Source organism: Podarcis vaucheri (assembly GCF_965113315.1).
Source record: "Podarcis vaucheri genome assembly, chromosome: 3".
NCBI lineage: Eukaryota > Metazoa > Chordata > Lepidosauria > Squamata > Lacertidae > Podarcis > Podarcis vaucheri.
Window position 1 is genome coordinate 81691759 of NC_138761.1, and position 20581 is coordinate 81712339.

The 20581-nt window shown below is 40.7% G+C and overlaps 1 protein-coding gene across 5 annotated transcripts in view; it reads left to right on the plus strand.

The window, feature by feature from the left end:
- The window catches only part of BACH2 (BTB domain and CNC homolog 2), a 234676-nt gene that overhangs the window by 101726 nt on the left and 112369 nt on the right, over positions 1-20581 (plus strand). Inside the window, exon 1 of one of the 5 annotated variants that reach the window (XM_082216844.1) lies at positions 17139-17231. The exons of the other annotated variants lie outside the window; for them this stretch is intronic. The gene's annotated coding sequence lies outside the window, so the exon portion shown is untranslated. Of the gene's footprint in view, positions 1-17138; positions 17232-20581 lie in introns of those variants that run through there. 5 annotated transcript variants of the gene reach the window in all.

Genomic DNA, 20581 nt, shown 5'->3' on the forward strand with positions numbered 1-20581 from the left:
CATGCTATCCGTGTATTAAGTGAAGCAGATCATTAAAGCAATTCATTGGCTGAGATCCAGACTAGCACCTGCCTAGGTCCACACACCCACTGGCACTTTCCATCATTTTGTTTTCTAAAAGAAGCCCACCCCACTGGTTTATTGCAAGTTCCTATTTATAGGAGTCAAAAGGAGTTTACAGCGTGGGATTTCGGAGTTACTGCATGCTCTTTTGTGTAAGAGGAATCTTTGCAGTTGCAGGCACTTTGATTCAACACATTGCTTTCCTTGTGCTTGGGAAGTGAGTAGAGAGAAAAATACCTACTCCAAAACCAATTTTATTTGCTACTTTCATACTGAACATCAACAAGGGATGAACCAAAACACATTTGGTTAGCATTTGGTTTAAAGCTCTCCTTCTCAAAATTCCTGTACGTAGTGCCAAAACTGTTGGGGAGCGTGGCTTGCTGTCTTATAGCAGGACACCTATAAAATTGTAAGGGAGAGGGGTATTTTGAAGGAATAGACCCCACCACATTATGCGGCTACCTGCTATATTTTGCACTCATCCCAGCCCTGTATGTTAAATCCAGGGACTGGCTTGTGAGACTAGACATTGTGGGATAGAGGACAGAACATCTTGGAGGAGTGCCTTGACATATTGCTGTGAAGATTTGTGCCATTGTATACAAATGACATTGCACAGTGCAATACCTTAGAATTAATATGAGCAGAACATTGATGTCTCCCATATTCTCCTGAAAAGTTGCTCTGCAGGGTTTAAAACCTCCATAGTGGTAGAGAAGGGGAAAACCAGGAAAATTTTCTTTCACTGGATCTCATTCAGAACTGCAAATGAAAGGAGGCTTTCCTCTTTCAGCTGTTGAGACTCCATTTGTACTCTGCAAGTGATGGTCTGGTTTTTTCCAGGTGTATTCTATATATATATATATATAAAGTGGTGGTGCCCTTCTAGAGTTCATATTTTTATACACATATATATTAACACTAAAATTATTATGTTACAATGGTGTTATAGGACGTGGCGTACTGAGGTTGATACCGGAAAGCTGCCAGAAACTTTGGTGCTGATACCTATTTGTGTTCTGCAAATACGGTACATCTTCATGTTTAGCTAGAATGCTAAGTTGTACAAGTTGTGCCATTGACAGTTAGTGACCGTGATTTGTATGTTGTGATGTTACTTGAGCTCTTTTCCCATGTGTTAATGGAAGTATAGTGTGTGGAAGTGTTTTCATCTTTTAAAAAATAGAGCACATGGCCAGTAGAATAAACCTTCTCAGCAGCTGTTAAGTTGAGGAATGTGTTCTCACTTTTGGCTTGAAAGCAAGTTAAACTATTACATTTTGAAATTACATGCATTATACTTCAAAAGCTTGTAAGTATGTAGGGATTTTAAACTTCTGTTTCTGGATTATACTTAGTGCTGAAGTTAAAGCAGATTTCTTTCTTTTTTCACATACAGGGAGATTGTGCCTTTATTATAAAATCTGTTAGGAAGATAGTAGCAGACAAATAGCCAGATTACATTAATGAAAAGTTTGGGAACAGTTTCCATTTTAACACTGGTTAAAATTGGTTGGGGCAGTAGGCACACTAGCTAGCTAGCTACTACCTGAATGCCGTAGTTTGGAAAATAGGTTTCTGCCTGGAATTTTAAGAGCCAGATCACTACAGAGCAAGGACACACACAAACACTTTGCCTCTTGTCCAGCTAGAATAGGGATGGGGAACTTGCCCTTCAAATGTTGTGGAACTCCAATTCCCATCAGCCTCCTACCCAGCACAGCCAGTGGTCAAGGATGATGGGTTTTGTAGTCCAGCAGACCCACCCACTGCTCTGGCCAGCAAAGAGCACTAGAAGAACCCCAGATCCAGAAGGGCAAAGGAAGTTGCAACTTGAGGTATCATACAGAGATATGTTTTTATTTGTATGTAAACTTAATCAGTTCAGCTTTCTTAAATTAGCATGCCAGACAATTGCTTCTTTACACACATTATTGAAACAACTGCATTGGCTTCTGATTAGTTTCTGGACCCAATTCACAGTGGCATTCACAGTTTGGGACTAGTTTGTACAGTCTTCTGTACAGGCATATGCCCATTGACTAATTCTTTGGAGACCTTGTGCGCTTCAGGAGCAGATTTGGGTTCAAATAAGAAGGGGGCCTTCTCAGTAGCCATCTCCAGGCTCTAGAATTTCCAACCAAGTTATGTTCACCTTACCCTTTGTTTTTCCCTTTTCCCCTGTGCTTTTCTTCCATGCTATTCAGCTTTGTGTCTTTTAAAGTGTTTTAGCCTGAGCTGAAAATTGCGCTTAATGGATGCTCTTTATTTTCACTTTGCTATCTGTTGTTTCGTTGGATTTTTTGGGGTGTGGGTGGGTGTTTATCTCTTCTCTTATTTCTATTTCAATCTTGCATTGTTAGCTAGCATGGATTCTGTTGGAGGAAAGGCAGGGCTAAAATGTTTGTATGAATAAATTGGTATTAGCACAAACTTGGGTCAAGGTGTTAACTAAGACTGTCTTGCTAACAGATGGGTCTGAAAAACAATTTCATTGCCTGTTGAGTCAGTTATTTTTTCCCTTCAAGATCAGTGTAGCAGCATCTGTTTCTACTGAGGTCAGATTAGGTCATTCTAATTTGGTATCCTAACACATTATCAACTCCAGCAGATAATCTAAAGAAGGGGTAGCCAACATGGTACCCTCTAGATGTGGCTGAACTACAATTCCCATCATCCCTGACTATTGGCTACGCTGGCAGCAGATGCAGTGCAACAGCATATGGAGAGCACCACATAGCCCTCCCTTGGTCTAAGGGCACTGTGCAGAAATTTATGCACGTCTCTTATTTCCATTTCAAAAAACTGGGCAGTGTGAACAATTTTAGTTAATAGCATCCATGTCCTGCTGCTTTATTATTTGGCGCTTATGCACTGCATTTCTACAATATCATATGAAATTGTAAAACTACACTGAATCATTTTGTTCAATAACAATGTTTCTAAAACAAACACCGTTATCATGTGAATTTTAAATTCTTTGAATTCTTTTAAACATTGGATTTATTAAAAAAAAGAAGTAAACATATTATAAACTCAGTTTTTAAGTAGCTCTTTTAATGTGTCAGTGTTTTCTTTATTTTTTAATTGTTTTTCACTATCTTAAATTTTTTGCTAGTAATCCAAAATAATCTAAAAAAAAAAAGTTGGCTGTTATCTGGCTCCAACCTTCAGCCTAAATTGGATCTATAAATAAAAATTTGAACATTCTCATCCACCCTTTGCTAAAAATATAAACAAAATGAAGCAGTGGTCTTAAGCGATATGTGCATAGGGTTAGCATACATTATTCCCTTATTACTAAATTAAATCTCCAGGTTGGTAGGGCAGAAAGTAATGGAGTCTAAGCTCTGAGTTGCTGTCAGCTAGCTAGACTTGCTAGCTAACAGCAAGCTTTCAGCAAACTAGATATGCAACCTTTTCTTCCTGGAGATGCAGCCTGTTGGCAGTGAACTGAAAGGAAATGTAGGGTTGGTTGCCATACTGTTCTCTGAAATGTGTCCCTTAGAGAAATGAAAAGCATGTGGCGAATTGTAGGTTTTATCTGTACTGTCCTTAAGCACAAGTGGAAGTGGAAACGCTAGATGGAAGCAGTCAAACTGCGTTGAAATGAGCTTCCACTTTTTAAAGCATCTGCTCACATTCTCAGACATTGGAAACCATGGATTTAAGGTATTTAAGCTGTCACGTTGCATAGCTTTAAGAGTTAGGGTTGTGCCTTGCCTCGGTTACATTTTCAGATAAGGGTTAATTTTGTAGGATTTGATTGTGAACGCATTTCTGTCCTTCTGTCACCACCTCCTAACTCCCAGTTGACTTATTAGGTGAAATAGTCCGCTAATGATATTCATATGAATTTTATTTGGATGTAGTACTGAGCTAGGCACTGTCATCACAAAGGTGATGATCCTGTGTTGTTGCCCTTCTTTCAGGCAGAGAATGGTTTCAGATGTGCATCTTCATAATGTGTGAACCGCCTTGAGACCCACAGGTATAGGGCAGCGCACGCACACACACACACCACACACGTACGTGTGTGTGTGTGTCTTAAAATGATGAGTCTGTGAAGGCTACTAGTCATCTATTACCTTTAATCTTGCCGTTTATATAATGAAGGCCCACATCTGTGGCCATTTTGTTGCCAAGATCCTGCATGTACTTTAAGTGATGCAGAAAACTAGTGAGTGTTGCATCATAGATGTTCTTGTCACTTAATAGCCACTTTTCCTGAATTGATTTTTGAGGTCTTTGTGTACTTACTCTCTTAAGTAATCATTAAGTCTTCCATTAATTTGCTTTAACTATCCCTTTAAACCAAGGATTATATTATAATCTACAGCGATATTACGGTTTTATGTGGATCGCTCAGGGCAGTAACAATAGTATATTAATACAAGCAGTGCCACAAATACTGAATTGTCTACAAAATAAATTGAAAATGGCTGCATTGCCAGCTAGTATTTTGTAATAGTCTTCATTCCACCGAACAGATAAAATGAAGTTTGTTTGCTATAGAACTTGACAAATACTTCTGTTGAAGGGGAAACTGTCATTTACGTTGGACACCCATGAGTTGATCCAGGTGCTTGGTCTTCAGCAAAGAAAGATATACTCAGTCATGAGTGTGTAAACTGTTGCAATCCGTTAATCCCTTTTGAATGTATTAGCCAATCAGAAACAATGGGCATTAACATTCACCTGAAGTTATTTTAAAATGATTGTACTGCCATATTCTAGATTACAGTTACTGTCTTAAAAAAGATCTCAAAAATATTCAAGTAGGTTATTGGTCTGTGCTCTAAGCAGTCTAAGAAAGCTGTTGAGGTGAGGTGGCAGACATAGAACATGCAGAGGCCAAGTTTTCTATTGAGGACTGTGAAGCAGTTCTGATCAACATAGTATACTTCAGTTGAGTGGTTTTCTTTAGACTCCATGGGCAGGGCATTTATTTTGTTGGTTTTAGTAAGATTTTATTAAAGCTGGCAGGGTACTTATTTTAATAGGTAGGAAACTCACCTGAATATAGGTTCCCTGAAAAGTATTAGTTTTAGTTATTGGGTGGAGTCAGCAAAACATGATGATCTTTTATTATTTATATAATAAACCGAACTTTTATTATATGGTTAGCTAAAAATACGTAGATACAGAAACACTCACAGAAATTTATGAAGTTGGCTCTGTTTTTGTAGTTTCTGTAGATGGTATTGCTGAATAGAAATGACTGATAAGGTCCATTATCCAATTTTAAATGTAGAAAATAACATCATAATAATACTGCTGCGATCCTGGATAGCTCAGTTGTGTTAGAGCATGGTGCTGATAATGCCAAGGTTGCAGGTTCGATCCCCGTATGGGACAGCTGCATATTCTTGCATTGCAGGACATTGACTAGATGATCCTCAGGGTCCCTTCCGACTCTACAATTCTATGATTCAGGAAAATTGTGAGAACACTTGCACGTTCTTACTTACCCATAGTTTGGCTTAGTGTTGTGTGTAAACTGAACAAGGATTCTCCTTCCTTAGATAGTCACAGGGAATTAGACCAGTTAATGTTACAGCAGTTAATATTAGAAAGAGGATGCTCTCGGTGAGCATTTCAAAGTGGGTATAATCGGTTCTTTATGCCTATTTTGTTGCAGTGTTGTCTAGTTATGAGAATGTAATTCTTTGTTTCTACTTGAAAAAGGAATCACATCTGTTGTGATGCAATGTGATTTATTTTTCCTCCTGGGAGATATAAAACATAATACTTTTTGAACCTTCAGGAATCCACAACAGTACCATTAATTTCATCATTGTAAACAATAATATTGTAGCATATCCAGACTTTAGCTCATTTTTAGTTTTGTTGACTCAGCATTTATGGAGTCACATAAGCCTAGTGCCTTTCCCACAGTGCTTAAAATAACGACATGGTAGAATTTACAAAACACTATAGGTGGCTACCTAGGTCAGCACTTCTGCTGTTGCAGGGGCTGGTGAATGGTACTCCTGTTTCTTAGTGTTGCCTTGGTAATTGCTTTTAGATTCTCAGGAATAACTGGGTTAAGTGAAGATTGAGACTTTGATGTTTGCAGTGTAGTTTCTTCATAGATATTCCTGCAGTACTACAGTTCCCAGCCGTCCATAAGGGATTCAGAAGCTACGAAACAGTTAGCAAGCCGAGGGGGTTAAGAAAGAGCTAGAGTTTACAAGAACTGCAACCAAAATGGAGAGGTTAAAGTAACTCACTCTCTAAAGAGTCTTTATTGTTAGACAAATGTCAAATGGATACAGCAATGCTGAAAAGAAGAAAAGAATAGGTTAGTCAGGAACTGAGGAGTCTTGAAGACCAGAGCCAATATATAGGGTAAGGGTTGTGGCCAGCCATAAATTTTTCAGCCACAATTCAGTGAGAAGTATAACGAAGAAGTGTGATCTTGAGACAGCTTTGCCAAAGAGAAGGTGGAAGAAGTCCTATCAGGGGCCCACAGAGTGAGCCATCAGGTTCAACAAATTCCACAACCTGAGCTGGTAAATTCCACGACTGGGCAAAAAAGGGGTCATCTAAGGTCTAGTGCAAGGGTAGACAACTTGGTGCCTTCTAGATGGTGTGGACTACAATCCCACAATTCCTAACCTTTGATGATGATTGCTCTGGTGATGGGAGTTGTATTCAACCTATGGAGGACACCATGTTGGCTACTTCCAGCCTAGTACAGTGGTACCTCGGGTTACATACGCTTCAGGTTACAGACTCCGCTAACCCAGAAATAGTACCTCGGGTTAAGAACTTTGCTTCAGGATGAGAACAGAAATCGTGCTCCGGCGGCGCGGCAGCAGCAGGAGGCCCCATTAGCTAAAGTGGTGCTTCAGGTTAAGAACATTTTCAGGTTAAGTACGGACCTCCGGAACGAATTAAGTACTTAACCTGAGGTACCACTGTATTTCAACTGTGATGACAAGGTAAAAGGAACAGCCAACATACTCTGAATTCTAAGAAATTGTGGAGAACTCTCTTATACTTTACAAAGCTTGCTTCAGAGTTTAATTCATAGTCCCTTGAAGTAAATGGTAACCATTTCCCAAGGTCAGTATCTCATAATGCAAGAACTGGTGGTTCTCACATGTGATGGAAATAACATTCTGTAGGAAGCAGCACCATATGACAAAACTTCAATAACGGGTAGCCATAATGATCTTGTCTTAAGCTATATGAGACATTCATGCTTCTGTTTGTGTGTGTGCATGTTAAACACCACAAGCATCTGAAAGAAACTGCAATCTTGAGGGGAGGAGATGAGGGGAACAGAACTGCTTCTTATATGGCTCTTTTTCTGCTCAAAATCTCCCATCTGTTTTTCTCCCTGGGGTACTATCAGTGGATGCTGGTTCCCACATCCCTTTGCTATGCATCACTTATACGTGCTCCACCCTTAAAAGTAATGCATCTGAATTGCTGCTGGAAGCCAAATTCCAGACTAGACAGAGCCTAATGTTTTCTATGCTCACAAAGGTTATATGTGTCAAACATGACATTGTTACAGAAGAGCAGGAAGTATGGTGAACTTGTTCATCCTGCTCCTGAACAACCGGGTAATGTTTGAAACTGCTCTGAGGTAGCTATATTGAATGTATTTGTTGTAATATGTTACATGCCATTTGCCCCAGGTCTTGAGGTTTAAGGTGGCTTATACATTCAAATGCTAAAAATATTATTGCGGTTGTTTTAACCCCTATTATATTTTCTGTATTGCATTGAAAAATTTTGAGTGAGTTCTCATTTGCTTTCTCTAAATTTCTCTTCTCATTCATAAATGTTTTCTTCTGGAATTTTGAAAATATTTCAGGTCATTTATTTCTATTTTGATTTTTTTTTATAAAAAAGTCATTAGAACAGAATGAGGTCAGTTCCCTTAGTGGGAGGGCCATAGCTTTGCTTGCAGAAGGTCCTAGGTTCAATCTATGGCAGTTCTAGGTAGAACTGGGATAGACTTCTGCTGAAACCCAGGACAGCCATTGCTAGTCAAGGACAACAACGCTGAGCTACATGGACCAGTGGTCTGATTCAGTATAAGACAGATTCCTGTCTTCGAAATTATCCAGGTGCCAGGCATATTTTACACCTGGCTTTCAACCACTTGTAAACAAGTGAAGATGCCTGGGCACCAGGATGGCACCAAGACTTCTCCACCACCTGGAAGTGCATGGCTGAGGATCCTTGGATCTTGACTGTTTTCACACACTAAAACCCATCCTGTAGAATTTTACAGTATAAGCACAAGCAGAATGAATTTCAGGAACCAAAATGCTTTTTCTGTGCAGCCTGAGCAGAAAAGAAAAAGAGGTCAGAATAGGCCAATATATATGCAGATTGTCTCTGGATCAAGTGCCCTTTCTTTTTTAAGCTCTCAGAGCTCTTCACCTAGTTCAAGGTTGTCATCTGAACTAGCCAGATGTTTAACTGATCATCACAGTCAGTCCATTTGAAAAATAAGACTTTTGAGCCTTCTTGCCCCCAAATGGCAACTAGACATTCTGTTTTTTGTGGCCTGGCACCTAGTTTATATATCTGAGTTTCTAGCACTTCTTCCTGTGTTCTTATGTCATTGATTTTTTTATTTAGAATAATGTTTAACTGAAAAACAGATGCAGCCATATTCCATTAAAAACAGAACAGTTTTTAGCTGCAGATTGACAGTGTCTTAGCGTAGTATGCGTATGCGAAGACTTGAAGAAGTTTTAATATTTTATAGCAGTGGATAACTAAAAACCCAAACCTGCTGTCTTGTTTCTATGGTAACAAATATTGAAGCATGTCTAGCCAACACTGATTTTCCTGCCTTAATTTTTGTGTTAATGATTTTCTAGAGCCTTCAAACTGTTGAATCCTTTAAAAACAAAAACATAATTATGAATTCCTTAAGATCAATGCTCCAACATTAAATTCCATATTTTAACAGATTTAACAGAAATATTTCTTTGTTCAAGGGAAAGACTTAATAAGCAATGGGATGTGGAGACTCTTATTAGGCAATTGGATGAAATTCCTGGGAAGCATTTCAGGTCGACATTGTGTTTTGCATTGCAGAATTGGCATTGAGTGGGAAGGGTTGGATTTCAATTATTATAAAACAGAGTTGCCGTGGCAGGATTCTAGGAAGAATGTCAGAATTGTCTCTGAGATGGGATGTCCTCCAGATGGTGTTGGCTTGGGTGTTTCATGCCTTAACTAAGGCTTAGCTGAAATTTGTGGCTTACCTCGAAGCTGCGGCCCACCGCTCAGCCACTGGTGAAGTTGCAAACCCAAATGTTTGAAGGCAATTCTCATTGCTGAATTCCACATCACAGGGCAGCTGCACTTCCCACTGTACTGTAACCTTTTGTCTGCCCTAGGCATGCATTTTCTGTAGGGTTTTCAGGACAATTTAAAGCACACATCCTCATGCACTTACGGCACTTGTGTAGGGGTGTACATTGTCTCTGTGTACTTTGTGATTTGGAAGAGGTTTTCACATTGTGAAATTGCATTTTGCCCATAACAAGGCATCTCAAGTAGAATAAGGAGCTTCTTAAAGCCCTTGGTTGCTCTGTGGACTTGGGTGCCCCTCATTTGCATTAGTGACCCAAGCTGACTCAGACAATTATTTCCCCCAGGGCATTTCTCTTTCCCTATGCGGGTCCATTTCTTATCTTGTGTAAGTCAATGGAGATATCTCTCCTAACCCCTGCCCCACCCCCTGGGAAAGAGGCTGTATTTTCAAAAAAATATGGTGCAGGCAGAAGCCCACCTCCTACCAGCTATCCTTAAGGTAGCAGAGTCTTGCTTGGCGGGTGATATTTCTCTCACTCCTAGGGTTCCGTGTTCTTTCCCCCACCCAAATACCTTGCATCTGGTTACAATTTAATAGGCTCAATCCACTCTGGAGGTGTTCCTATGTCTGCAAATTCCATCTGCTTAAGTGAAAAAGAACAACAACTAAACTAGATTCCCCATTATAGTGACTGCGAGGAAAACCAGAGCTTCCTTTAAATATGAATTGGAAAGACACAAAGTGGCTATGAAATGCACATACATGTTCCTTAATGTGATACTTACGTGAGCTCCTGCCCAACTCCAGCACTATAATATCCCACATAAAGCAGCTCGTGGCTACACTTAACATTCACCTGTTTTAATCAAGTAAAGTTAATATGCTACAGTGATGAAATGCATTGCATGCTAATAATTAAATTACACACATTTAAGAAATATAGAAGATACTAATGTAATGGTAGGGTGTAGTTGGCTCAGGAATATGTAGCTTTGTGGGCAGTGGTAATTATACGTGCCACATGTTCATTACCATAATGGAATACTAAGATGAGGGAACTTCAGCCAGTGAAGTACTAAGTAATAAGTAAAAAGCATTGGGAATGCAGAGGGAAAAAGGGCCATGTGAATGCAGGAAAAGGGAACTGTGCCACATCACCCATGATGTCATACACATTTCCAAATAGATGTGAGGCAAATGGTGTTTTTCACAGCAATTACAATGGCCAGCAAACTAGCTGCAGTGTGTATGTAATGTTATTTTGTAAAATATTGTGACCGGGCCCTGGAGAAAAATGTAAATTTCCGCACCAAAGACTTGAAGAACTTGGGGAAAAACCTGTGGATTCTGCATGAGGTATCAACAGCACAATGGCCGTGTTTGGACATAATGTTAAAGTAGTTTTATTTTAGCAATATATTGAACAATTCAGGATCTGGCTTGCTGATAGGCAAAGAAGTCACAGTTTGTTTCTACCTAGGGTTGGGTTTCTTATCCTTCTGCCTTCTCTAAAAACATCTGGCTGCTATCCTGAAGGCATTTGCAGCAATTGAGGACTGGGCTGGCCGATCAGAAGGTTGGCGGTTCGAATCCCCGCGATGGGGTGAGCTCTCATTGCTTGGTCTCTGCTCCTGCCAACCTAGCAGTTTGAAAGCACGTCAAAGTGCAAGTAGATAAATAGGTACCGCTCTGGCGGCAAGGTGAACGGCATTTCCGTGCGCTGCTCTGGTTCGCCAGAAGCGGCTTAGTCATGCTGGCCACATGACCCGGAAGCTGTCTGCGGACAAACGCCAGCTCCCTTGGCCAGTAAAGCGAGATGAGCCCCGCAACCCCAGAGTCGTCCGCAACTGGACCTAACGGTCAGGGGTCCCTTTACCTTTATAGCTTCACTATTATAACCAGTTCCCTTGCCATTGGTAATTGCTGAACATACTCCACCAAATCTGGCTATTGTGATTTCTTAACCCTTTTCTCCCAACCCTCTTGGAGCAAAGATTGCAAAAACTTGTTTACTTTTCGACTCCAGGGCCTCTCTCTTTCTCTCTCCCTCCGCCCCCCCCTTTTACTTCATTGAAGTTGGTAACATCATTGGAGTTTCACCTCAGAGAAACTTTTCTTTTATATGGGAGTTAAGTCTATGGTTGGTATGAAAAAAGTCGCAGATTCAGTATTTAGCTGAAAAGATATCTAGCAGTGCTAGGAAAAACTTCTGAAAGTTGGAAAGCTGCTGCCAATCGAAAGAGAAAAAGAGGAAGCATCTAAGGATGATGTGCAGAAAGAGAAATGAATCTCACAGATACCCAACATGTTTCAGCCAAAAATACAATAAAATAACACTATATAATTTCCCCCTACTCGTTTTCTGACTCCTTACAATTGTTATTATAATGCATTCTAAGTTTTAAATTTTTTTAATGTGTGGTTGAGTCATTGTATAATAAATGTTAATATTGTCATTTTAGATAAGCCATTGACAAAGGTATGTTTAGCCAAAATGATTTGGGCACATTTTAAAAAATAAAGAACACATCCCATTGTTAGCATTTGTTCCAATCAGGAGAGACATTACTGTTGTCTATCTCAGTGTAAAGCAACTTCATTATTTTCATTTCCAGCCCAGAATAAGAGTGGGACAGCTTCGGAACTGTGACTCTCATTCACTTCTTTTTAACTTGAAAGCGAACCACAATCACACAGATAATTGTCTAGCAGATAATTGTTTTTGCACCAGTTCTTATCCCTATGTTCAAGTAAGGATGCCTGAGGAATTTGCATTCTTATTTCCAGTGTGAATTAATCTGATCTTTCCCACACTGATGTGTGGATTGGACCAGCCAATCCTTATTTAAATGGTATTTCATGAAATTTTTAATCCAGATTTTTTGCAAATAAATGTGGAACGGGATAGAACAGATTTGTGAATGAACACATGCAAGAATGGCATGGACTGGACCTATACTTTCCTATCTGCAAGTATAACCATTTTAGCGGCTGTAGATTTCCTTCTGGATCCACCATGTAACTCTAAGAGATGAATTTTGCCCTAAGCATTTTATTTTAAGGAGAAGCGTTGCATCTCTAGAGCATTTTATTTCCTACAGTAGCTACCGTCTCAAGTTTTCCTTTTCTCTCCCCCACTCTGAAGACTCAAGAACAACAAAAGGCTTTTCTTATTGCTGTGTTTAGAGGTCTAGTAACAAAGGTTGTTGAGGTTCTTTTCTTCTGTATTTTTACGCTTCATATAATTTAAAATTAATAGGTCCACCCTTCATCTTGAGAACTCTTTTCAGCGGATATTTCCTAGTTTTTCCCATGACGTTTCGGCCTATTTCTTCAGATGACTGTGCAGTGTAAAAGAGGTTATTGTTTGCTGCCTGAGAACAAGTATGTGCAAGTATGTTAGTCTGGCTGGTACAGGATTTCAAGACTGGGTGGTATTTGACTCAGGGGCAGAGTTTGGACATGTGGGTTCATTTTAACCCCAGGCACTTCTTTTTGTCACTATGCTGCATATTTCCTGGGTCTATAGAATCAAAGGTTCATTGGTTTGGAAAGTTGTTTAATTGTATTAATATTTGATACAGGAAAAATAAGTAATTTGTGACCCTCCTTGCTGTGTGGGCTCATGGTGGTAACAACATATGATTCTACGATGGCCCTAAATACCGATCTCAGAGGCCCTCTTCACTCTCTACTGCTGGTCATGTTGTGCGGATGCCTGATGATCGTCTTCCAAAGCAACTACTCTATTCTGAACTTAAAAATGGAAAGCGTAATGCTGGTGGTCAACAAAAGAGGTTTAAAGACTGTCTCAAGGCAAATCTAAAAAAAATGTAGTATAAACACTGACAACTGGGGAACACTGGCTTGCGAGCGCTCCAGTTGGAGAACATCCTTTACCAAAGGTGTCATGGGCTTTGAAGACACTCGAACTCAGGACGCAAGGGAGAAATGTGCTAAGAGGAAGGCACACTTGGCAAATCCACACCATGATCAGCTCCCGCCCAGAAACCAATGTCCCCACTGGAAGGACGTGTGGATCCACAATTGGCCTCCACAATCACTTACGGACTCATTTTTAAAACTGTGTTTATGGAAGACAATCTTACTCGGGTATGAGTGATAGCCAAAGAAGAAGACCATTGAGGTACATCAGGGCCCTTTTCAGCTTCTGCTCTTGACGCCTTCAAACAGACCTTGAAAACGTTGATATTGGCTTCCTTTATGTTTAGCTGATCCTAGTTTTTGTTTTTGTTTGTTGCATCATATCGTTTGCTATCAGGGGAACCTCCAGCCTATGGGCCAAATTTGGCCTGCCAGGGATTAAATTTATCCAGTTAGGCCATTTCCCCAAATTCATGTCTACTTGCTCTGCATCTGACATATGTGGGGCATATAGACATGTGGCTAACAGTGCACAAATGAAGTTTGCTCCTGACAGTCCATTGGCAAGGGAAAGCAGGTTTTGTCTCTACCACCCATCAGTTGATGGGAGGTAAAACTGAAGCTTTAGACTCTTTGCAAATACTCCATGGTGCTTTGAAGTCCTGACTTTGGAACTTCAAAGTGTCTAATCACATGATGTCATTTGGCCCATGAGGCTAGAATCTGATAAGGATCTGGCCTGTAGCACAAAAAAGAAGGTTCCCCACCTCTGTTGGATGTCAATGTGTTACATACAGTTTCCCTTCAGGATTTCCTGATATATAAAATGCATGTGCTATAGTGTTTTTGTCTGGCAATTCATCTTTTTTGTATTAGCATTGTTTTAGCTTGGAGAGCTCCAAGGTTTAACCCTCCACACATTGCTGGGCTATAATATCCACAATCCTTGACTGTTGGCTGGATCTACTGTGTAGTCAAAAAAATATCTGGAGGGCCATATGACCCCCATCCAGTGTTAGTGAATGATATTTTACCCCCTACAGACTAATTAAAACATGTCCACTGCAGCTCTACCTGATGGTACAGTGCTAGTGTTTTGCCTGCAATTTCCGTTTGGACGAATAGAGAATAGTTTTCAAAAATGAGTGAAAAATAGATGCATTCTGTGCTATAATATTGTGTATATCTTTAGGTTTTGTATGTAATGCTAGGTACAGATGAACCTTAATGGACAAGTCTTTACTGTATTCCTCCCGTTATTAAGACAGTGTCATACAGCTTTCTTACTGCTAGGTAATATCAGCTTCATTGTAGAGGCTGATCACCGGTGAAAGAACTAGGTTGTACAGCATACTCTTCAGCTTCAGATAACCATTAGAGGAATATAGTAGACCTCAGGAATATAGATGTGGGCCACCGCTGCCTGCCTGATCAGACGATATTGCTGAGGAATGATTTTGTGGTACAGTAATTTGGAAACCCAACACACCTTTTAGTGGGAAGTTAAAATTCCTGGAGTGCAAACATGCTGCAAACACCATAGTAATGTTTTGCTTGTATCATGTATCAAAAGAGTTTAGTGCAGGACATAAGAGTAGACATTGTCAGGTTTTGGAATACAACTCTCATGAATGTGACCAATGGTCAGGAATGGTGGGAGTCATAGTCAAACATTTTGAGGACACCACACATTGACTGCCCTTGGTTTAGAGCAGGCATGGCCAGACTTGGCCCTCCAGCTGTTTTGGGACTACAACTCCCATCATCCCTAGCTAACAGGACCCAGTGGTCAGGGATGATGGGAATTGTAGTCCCAAAACAGCTGGAGGGCCAAGTTTGGCCATGCCTGGTTTAGTGTGTAGGCATCTGAATAGAAATGATATGACTGAACCCATCTTGGTGCCCAAGAAACTAGTATGGGGGGGGGAGGTACTTCTGAGACACTCAACTAGGATCTAGATGGGGAAAAAATAAGTGGGGCTGCTGTTTCCTTGGCTGACAGCTGTAATGCTACCGCTACAGCCATGCATCAGTCACCACCCCTTATGAATTGTGCTTGCTGCCCATCCGAAAATCATTTCCATGCACAAGAAATTGACTTAATAAGCTTGAATATTTGAACATGTGGTATTGAGTCCAAGGGTATTTTTACTTGAATACTGTGTGCGCGGCTGACTACATTTCAAGCTTTTAAGAGTAGCAAGTACAAAATTTGCTCAGCATTCCAATTTGCTTTCATCAGCGAATGTTTGGTTGCGATTGAAATAATACCAGGCTAACAAAAGGGATAGTCATTGTTCCTCCTAAAGTAGCCATTACACAGGGCTATACTGCTTGGAGAAGTGAACATTTCTGCAATAGGCAAAGGGTAGCTTCAAAACACACAAGCAATCCTTCTGACCCATTTGATTTTATTTGATTGGGATGTTTGTGTGTGTTCGGTTGCTGTTTAATTATTACACCCTCAGTCCAGCTTTGAAGTTGTCAGAATGTAGTGACGCTCACTTCTGTCAGGGTTTTGTTTGTTTTTGTTTTTGTTTTGTTTTTAAACTCATTTCCAAGAAAGCAGTGTGTGTACAGAGGGCGCCACGGCAATGCCTGGATCGGTTGAGACTGCACCCTATTTTTAACATGCTGTATCAAGTGTCAGTGCTGCCAGGTTTAAATCCCTGTGTGTGTGTGTGTGTGTGTGTGTGTGTGTGTGTGTGGTATGTATGCACTTGCTCCCTCCGAGATCTCTTGTACAAACAGGAATGCCTCTCTATGCCTTGTTTACAGTACAGCAGTGCATTCTTGAATAATTATAGTAAAAAGACCTTGGCGGGATACTCTGTGAGCTAAAGTTTACTTTCACACTGGTGAATGAGAGAAAATCTTTGCTGGGAAGGGTTTTTTTTTAAAGGAAGTTTTGTGTGTGTGTGTGTGTGTGTGTGTGTTTTATAAAGCAGACATAGAAAGGAACATGTGGCTCTGGAGGGAAATACTCCGTGCTTTACAGTTGCTTGTGTGGATGGGAACCAGATGGTAAGCTGGGATACCCGCTCGGATATCTGAGGAGCCAAACATATGGTTAATAGTTAGGAGAAATAGCTTTCAGAGCCAGGGCTTTGCTGACTGCTTCACGTTACAGATTGCTACAGTGTGTCATTACATTGCCAAGCTAAGTGCTTAATACCCACTGTGGGCTCTGGGCACCCACTTGCACAAACGACTTTCAGCTCTTTACTGGCACAAAGTAAGAAACTGATGTCATATGCAGCTTCAGAAATGCCACTGTCCTCCTCCCTGCTCTGTCTGCTGCGGCGAAGCTGTAGAGTGCTTCTTCTTCCTCTCTGTCTCCCTTCCTTTCTCTTTCTCTTTTTTACAAGCTGAGTCCCAATGCCAATCAGTTTTCTTGTTGTTCTGCGTGTGCTTGTGCATTTTTCTGTGCTCCATATATTACCAGCATGCCATATTTTTTTAATAACCGGAAGCTTAGCCTGGATTGCAGCGTTGCCCTTACTTGCCCACCATTTGAAGTTCCTGTTTTGGAAGCTTTTGGGGGGTAAAACCATGGCCCCATGTTATCTAAGGAACTGCTGAGCTCATTCATCTGCTTTTCATGGCCCGCTTCCTTTTATTTTTAGCCAAATCCGTCAGGCCTGACAGGCGGGTAATTTGAGCCAGAGAAAGGGCAAAGCTCCAGGTCTCTTCCACAAAGCAATTCTTCCCTCCCTCCCTCCTGGGAAGGCTCAAAACTTGGCCTGCTTGAGGCAGATGGATTTGTTGAGTCATGTGAGATCATTTACACAAAAACACAGCGAGGCAGTGAAGTGGGGGGAGGTGGAAAAGAAGTGGGGGGGGGAGTGGGAAGAGGGGGGTTAACCGAGGAGGAGATGTGGGTGGGTGGGAGAGTGTGCATTGCTGTTGACTCTGCTGGCGAGTGTAGGAAATCTTCAGTGAAGCAGCTAGACAGTGGAATGCAGCAGATTTATTCTTGTATAAGGTAATGTCTAGTTTACAGTATAGGGTGGAGACACGGCAAAGGGATTCGCTTAAAATTAAAGCCACAACGCGTCCGTCCAAGTGGAGCGGGGAGGCTGTTCCCTTCGACTAGTGGGTCACAGTAGCAGTCCAACCACTTGACAGGATTGCGTATTTTGAAGCAGAGAATGCCTCTCGCAGTTCAGAAAACCCTGCCTGTGTGATGCAATAGGGAGTTTGCTTTGTCTTGACTCCAGCATGACTGTGGCGTGGGGGATGGGGGTGGGGGTGGAAGGAAGAGCTGGAATGCAACGTGAGCAACATGGGCAGGTCCTTCCAGAAATTATTTAACAAGACAGCTAAGGGTGGGGAAACCAGTCAGCATTTCAGTACACTGAATCTGCATAGAGCAGCAGTCATGGCAGGACGGACAGCCGGGGGTGGGGGGTGGGTGTTCCCCCGCACCCCACCCCACTCCTGAAAAATAGATAGGTGGTTTTGGTGGTGGTCTTCATGACTTAGCGTATCTACATTTACGTTACAAATGGTGGGTTTGGAAAACTGATTTGAAAGGTTAGGTGGTGGGTGGAAGGGGGGGGGTGAGAATGGCATTGTAATAAAGCAGACTTTGAAGTACAATTTCAAATTTGATCAGAACACTTTGTTTTAATGTTTCATATGAGGTATGTATGAGGAAAATTGGGGATTTTAAAATTATGTGGATCTGCCAGATTCTATAGCTGGAATAGAAGCAAAATATGCAAACTGGGTGGTGTACAATATGCAAGAAGAGTTAGTGGTGTTTTTTTAAGTGCTAATATATTTAAACTAGGAATATTTAAATTTGGTTTTGTTGGGTCCCTTCCCCATTTGCCTTGTACCTATTCCAGTCTCTTTCTTTCTTTCTTTCTGGATGAAATATATATGTATATTTATCTACAGAAACAATTTCTTTGTATGTATATTGTTGAAACCAATATTCATATTTTGCTTTGAATGATAAAGTAATGTTTTTACTTTGAACCAGGATGTTTCAGTAGGTTCTATCTCCTTCCTCCCATATCTTCCTCCTTGTTTCCCCTTCTTCTAAAAATAGGACAGGGGCACCCAGCTAGTTGAATTATAATTCAATCTGTTCTTGATTTATTTTTGACTCAGTGTGCCTATTAATGAAGCTGATATTTCAGACTGTGAGTAGTGGCTCACATGCTGGAATGCACAGACAGAAGGGGAGAAATCCCTGCACATAGAAAACTAGTGTGTCAGGAAGAAGGCTAGGATATTCTGTAGAGGAGTATTCCATCATGTAAGCCCTGACTTTACTCTATAGTAACATACCCTCAACATTGGTTTATCACCCCATTAAGAGCTAAGCCATAACAGTGTCTCTTTCTTTGGGGATCTAACTACACATTGTACTCAGATACATTCATCATAAGCCCAATATCTGTTTTTCCGAGGAAAAAGTGGCCTTGGAGTAGAGATTTGAAGAGGTGGTGGTGTGCTTGTGTCCACATAATATGTTCAATCCTTTCTTTCGCCTCCGTCACCAATCTGTTCCCAACCCAAATGACTTCCAAAGCATAATTGCCCTCATGGCAACCGACCGCTTCACATTGGAGGGGGTGGCACACAAAGGCTCTTATGCCCCAACCATGCCTATAGTGGAATGTGTGACATGGGTTCTGTTTGTGAATAGTTTTTTAGATCCTATTCCCCCCAAAGGGGGGTGAAGGTTTAATGCCTATGTCATACTTAGGATCCTACCCTGAAGGCACTTGGTGCAGACAGTTTGCTGACACTGATAAGTTTTAGGTCTGGTCAGTGCAGGGATGGAAGACCACGTAGGAAACCACATGTGTGCTGCTTAGGGTTCTGCAGTGGAAGATTATGAAAAAAAGGAATGTAGCACATAATACAAAGTTCAGAAACATCAATATTTGCAGGCATTGTGTTCTGAAGTGTTCTGGTTTTTTAACGTTTTTCGGAAGCCAAACCTCCAGTGCGGTTGTCGGCTATTGTTTCTGGGGCACCTGCACCAATCAGAAACCGCGTCTTGGTTTTTGAACATTTTGTAAGTCAAACAGACTTTCGGAATGGATTACGTTCGAGAACCAAGGTATGACTGTAGTGAAATATTAGGAGTATCATCAGCTTTCCTTTGACTTCTAATTTTTGTGTCTCATTCAGACAACCTCATTTTGAACTGCAATGAGTTGAATTTTTTGTGGCATGTTCCGTTTAACTTGTAGCTTGAAAGTGCAATGCACTATGCTGTTAATTCATTTTAAAATTATCTTTTGCTGATACAGTAAGAGACTCTTCAATGGTTTAATGCTTGAAGAATACAAGTACGTAAATAAGATAGTTTGCGTATCCATAGCAATAAAATTTTGTGTGATATCAAGATAGTCACGAAAAATGCATCTTAATTATAGGTACTGGTAATCTGTGGTACTTGTTATGGAAAACTCACCATATTATGATACAATTTTACAGTTCATTTCAATTAAACCAGGATAATTGTTCTATACACTAGGAAAGGGATGGTTAAACTTGAGGGGAACCTGGTAGATTGACACTAATCTACATAATCAAGGCATTTTGTGTAAAGCTGTGTCTTTCCTGCTTTACTTGCAACTATTTTTTATTATTTCTTAAACTTGTATACCACCTCTCATCCGCAGATCCCAGGGCGGTTCACAACATAAAATTACTAAAAACAACAACACAAAATACACAATAAAAATAACAACAGCAACAAGCCAATAATCCCCTACTCCCACAACAAATTTAAAGGGGCATCTGATGTTGAATCAGCTAAAGGCCTACCTAGCAAATGGCTGGTGAGAAGGGACCACAGTTGAGTCATGCTCTGCCCACCTGTCCAGTTAGCAGATGTTTCTGTATACGAAGTGTTCTTGCAGGATCAGGGTATTTGAATATGAAAGCTAACACCTAGGTTGTTAATCAAGGTAAAACATACGGAATTGAAATACTTATGTTCTCCTTCTTGTAATGATTTCCTCCAGAGGAACATTAGTGATGCTACTAAATGGAGACTTTTTAATGGTGTACTTTAAAGACCCCATATACAAAGGATTTATGTATAATACATCCATTGTGGTAAATTACTACCTTTTATTATTTAACAAGTAGTAAATATTGCATACAGCGTTGCATACGGTAGTATTGCTGAGTGGGAATCACCTATACCAGGCATAGGCAAACTCGGCCCTCCAGCTGTTTTGGGACTACAACTCCCATCATCCCTAGCTAACAGGACCAGTGGTCAGGGATGATGGGAACTGTAGTCTCAAAACATCTGGAGGGCCGAGTTTGCCTATGCCTGACCTATACTGATGAATTTTC